Here is a 5,050-nt window from a genome sequence, read left to right as displayed (position 1 = left end):
ATGTCAACCAAGAGCTCTAGCCATGATGGAGATCTGGAGTCTTCTCTTGCTCTTGACAGATCAAGTACTTCATCATCTACTTCTTATTACAGTATCATCAGCACCGATGGCACATCAGAAGCAGTAAGTTTTCCGTCTTGTCTCTCCTGGATTTCTATGGTGCCTGACTATAATTTAGGTTTGGCTGGTCTAGGCTTAGCCTTAAACCACCTCAAATCTCTTCTCTTTTCTCTCTCTCTCTCTCTCTCTCTCTCTCTCTCTCTCTCTCTCTATATATATATATATATATATATATATATATATATATTACTTCCGCGCATATATATATATATTTTGAATTATTTTATCACTATGTATCTTCTAATTGATCATATTTTGCAGGATCTACAAAGCGAAGGAGGGGAGGAAATCTCGTCCGCATCAAATGAAGTTTCAATAAATGTAAATTTGGAAAACATAGCGAGAATGGTAAAGGAGAAGGACCTAGATTCCTTACAGAATTTTGGAGGCATCCAAGTAATTGCAAAGGCTCTGGATACTGATTTAGAGAACGGAATCCGTGGAGATGAGCAAGACATTCGCTCTCGACGCATACCCAGCACGCTCTCCACAGAACAGGCTCCTAAGCAAGGCTGCTTTCAATTTCTCGTAACAATATCTTGCAATAGTTACATTATTCTCCTTCTGTCCGTGTCCGCAGTGCTGTCACTTGGCTTTGGGATCAAGGAGGAAGGTTGGAGGACTGGCTGGGAGGAAGGAGTACTCATAATTGTTGACATCATCATACTTGAACTTGCTCCATTGCTACGTGACTTCTGGCTTGAACATTCACAGAAGACGTCACGAAAGCAGAAACCATTGGAAATGCGGCAAATGGAATCTGTTGAAGTCTTCAGAGGGGGATACCCACAGAAAGTATCCATCGGTGATGTTTTGGTGGGTGACATAGTATGCCTGGAGGGGGGATCTCAGATCCTTGCTGATGGCTTGTTCATATCTGGTGAGCTTCTAAAACTAGATTATGATGGTCTAGAGTCCACCATCGATGACAGGAACCCATTTCTGTTCTACGGCACAAAGGTGGTTGATGGAACTGGTCGCATGCTAGTTACATCTGTGGGCATGGACACCACATGGGGTCAGTTGATGAACCAGGTTACTCAAGCCCTTGACGACAAGGCCCCATTACCAGCTAAACTTGACCGGGTGAACACTGGCTCACAAATTATTGGGCTCTCAATCTCTATCCTTATTCTTATTGTGTCGTTCCTCAATTTTGAGCTTGGAAAGGAAGATTTTGGCTCCAACCACCCAGATTTCAAGGGGAAACCAACTGCATCCAAGGAGGTAATGGATGCAATCAAGAGAATTGTCATCAAACCATATGGGAAGACCAGTACCTTAACAACTTCACTTACTATGTTGCTGGTTGGAGTAACGGAAGGAATTCCTGTGGTAATTACGCTCGCAATCACTTATTGGAATAGGAAGATGCTGTCTGACAAGGCCTCTGCTCAAGAACCTTGGGCTTGTCTCACCATGAGTTCAGTCACAACTATTTGCATTCACCCGCTGGAGGTTAATATGTTCTGGACAGAAGAGACAAGAAAAGCAATACAAGCTTGGACAAATGCTGGAGTTAGTGTCATTCTTGTTTCAGAAGCTAATGTCTCAGGGTTGGAAGGCATAGCTCTCGAGTGTGGATTGCTTCCCAACTCAAATAGATTGGTGCTTGAAGGTGAAAACTTCCGAAACTACAGCAACGAGGAGAGGATGAATGAAGTAGAAAAAATCACCGTGATGGGAAGCTCCTCCCCTTCAGACAGGCTCCTTCTAGTGCAGTGTTTGAAAAAAAAAGGCCACAAAGTAGCAATTGTTGGTGGCAAAATAAATGACATTCCGGCCCTAAAGGAAGCTGATGTGGGGATTGTGATAGAGAGTTGTAGCAGTGAAATGGCCAGAGAAAGTTCTGACATCATCATCCGCGACGGCGATTTCAGTTTCTTGGTCACCATTGTAGGGTGCGGAAGATGTACTTATGACAACATTCGGAAGTATATCCAGCTTGAGCTTACCATGAATATCACAGGGATGTTGATAACCTCCATCACAACCATGTCCTTGGGATATTCTCCAATTTCGGCAATCCAATTGCTTTGGGCTAACTTATCGTGACCCTTCTAGGTGGCCTTGCATTACTGACTGAGCCACTGACAGAAAAACTGATGGACAGGCCGCCACTGAGACAAAGTGAACCACTTATCACCAAGGCTATGTGGAGAAACGTAGTCAGTCAAGCTCTATATCAGGTTGCCATCTTACTGACCTTCCAATTCAAAGGGCAAGCTATCCTGGGCATTAGCAAGAAGGCGGTGAGTAAAACCATTATCTTCAATGGTTTCGTTCTTTGCCAAGTATTTAACCAAGTCAATTCAAGGGAGCTGGAGAAGAAGAATGTTTTTAGGGGCATTCATCGTAACCCATTTTTTTGGGTGGCGGTGGTTGTTATTCTGGTGCTTCAGGCGTCTTTTATTGGGATTGCACATATCCTTCTCGGCAACCCAAAATTGAATTGGTTGCAGTGGTTCGTCTGTCTTCTAATTGGGATGTTATCATGTGCTAACGATTGGGCTACAAAGTGGACAGCAGGTTGCATCATGGGTTGGTTTACTGGACCATTTTGCTCAAATATGGGAACCATTAGCATGACACCCTTTGCTCCCTCAGAATCTGCGACTCCCGAGCTGCCACTAATGGAAGCTTGTCTATCTCATGATATGATGATAATTATTTAGTATCTGTGTTAATTAGAATCTAATAAGAAATAATCTCTGATGAGTAAACTTTCACATGTTAAGTTACATGATTATTGAAAGTTTAAAGAAGTAAAGAATAAGCATGTGTAAGGTGGAATCACATTTTGTAAAGGAAGGTTTTAAGCCGTTTGGTCTAAGGAAAAGTTAATAATAGGGTACCAGACTAGAATGGAGTGCATCATACTAAAGTTACGGTTACATGAAGGTATGACCATCATTAAGTTGCCATGGTGAGTGCACCGAGAAGTTAATTAGCTAGCCAGGGCATATCTGCGGCGACGGTGCATGTTGCCTGATCCTCGAAGATTGAATCGTACAACCCCAAGCATACGCTGTGTAATTGTATGCAAGGCCAAATGGGTAAAACTACAAAGGATATGATGCTTAAATTATTAAGAAGTTAATTTACATCTTATTTCAGTGTTATTAATGCTTAGACTTTTGGGGGCCATCATATCATCCACTATGTTACTTTTATTGCATTTATATTCTGTCGAACTATGTTTTATGTTAGTAAGTGCATTAAACAAAAACAAAAAACAAAAATTGTGTTATTATGTACACTTTATGCATGCATTGGTAGTAGTTTACAAGTGGTCTGGGGTCTTAATAAGTAACTTTGTATCTCTGAGCCTTTAAGGCTAATAGACTAGGCCCTTTTTGGTCTAAGCGTTACATATTCCGTCTCATGTGATCATCGGCATACCCCGTAACATGTATATAGATCTAAAAAGAAGCGGCAGATCATTAGTAGTGTGTCTATACTTTGATTCAATTGGTGTGAGAGATGGTCGAAGGAAGAGGCAGAGAGGCTGGAAGCAAGAGCTTGGTGGTCAAGCGAACGAGCTGGTAGTGGCAGCCCTAGGCCTCTTATATCTTGGTTGCGGAGGAAATTGTGACGTATTTTAGAGAGTAATTATGATAATTTGTTGGATATATATATATATATATGGACGGTTCAAAAAATTATAAGATTTGTCTTGGTTTTTTTTTTTTTTTTTTTTAAATAATAATATAAATTTGTGTTCCTAGGCTTCTCTGATATTTCTGTGTAAGCTAGAGACAATGCACACTTTTTTTTTTCTTTTTTTTTGGGCAAAATGGTTGTGTACCTGTACTATAATTAGGGCCTAATCCATTATTTTTTTCACAAAACTTTCTTATTTTCTTTATCAATATTATCAATAATACTATTATTTGGCGGCTTAATTATTCCACTTGGGGCACTCACTAGGTAATGAAAGAATCAGCCCGAAAGCTGCAACAAGATTCGCAACAACTTTGACCAAAAGAGAGAGAGGAAAGAAAAAAACTCCTTCAAGAACTTTATCCATTCTTTGTAATGCATATATATATATATGATCGAAGCTTCGAGGAAACCGGCCCCTAGAAAAAACTTTGTTCAGAAGAGAAATAATAATAATAATAATAATAATAATAATATTAATGAGAAAAAGAACTCCAATGAACATCAATTTGGTTAGCATAGAAATTATACGTAAGTTTTGACACGTACAACCCCTACCACAACTTTTACCAAACAAATACACAACTCCTACCAGAATTTCGAGGAAACGTCCGGGAAGATGGCAATTAATTAAGCAGGGTGGAAATTTTAAAAATGTCCCAAAAAATTATATATTTTTGTACGATAATACTTTTATAATTTAACTTTTTACTCTTATAAAGTTTTCTAGTTCCGCCATGATGATGGAAAGTACTGTAGAGATCGCTGCAACTCCGTACAAAGCATTCGCAGAAGGCACGTACAAGCTAAGAACGCAATTTTTATATAAGAATAAGGTTTTCTTTTAAATTTAGTTGATTTTTCTAAAATTTAATTTATTAAATTTATATGCATTCAAACTGCAAGTTAGAATCATAAATGTATGTGATTTATATGCATATTCTAAGAGCATTTATATTGAGCTCTTTAATTTAAAAGTTTCATCAGATTTTGAAGAAAAACCCAAATTTCTGTTATGCATCAATCTCTTCAAACTTTTTTCAAAATATTTTTTGTCAGAAATTCTCTACAATTCCTTGCCCTATCTATTTTTTTATCATTTTTTTTTTCTTTCCCGCTTCTTCCTCGGCACCCGTTTTCCTTTCATGGTGGCTGGCTCGCACAAGTGAAATGAGCTAGTCCGGATTTGCCATGATTCCGATAGTGGGGTTAGTTTTATCGACATACCCTTTTCGGATTTGAGCCCAAAAAAGAGTTTTTTTTTTTT

The 5,050-nt window shown here is 39.0% G+C and overlaps 1 pseudogene; it reads left to right on the top strand.

The window, feature by feature from the left end:
• Nucleotides 1-2,795, top strand: LOC133868175 (calcium-transporting ATPase 12, plasma membrane-type-like; annotated as a pseudogene).
• The last annotated feature ends 2,255 nt before the right edge of the window (nt 2,796-5,050 follow it).

Source organism: Alnus glutinosa, chromosome 5, assembly GCF_958979055.1.
Source record: "Alnus glutinosa chromosome 5, dhAlnGlut1.1, whole genome shotgun sequence".
NCBI classification, from domain to species: Eukaryota; Viridiplantae; Streptophyta; class Magnoliopsida; order Fagales; family Betulaceae; genus Alnus; species Alnus glutinosa.
This window is presented reverse-complemented; position numbering and strand designations above follow the sequence as displayed.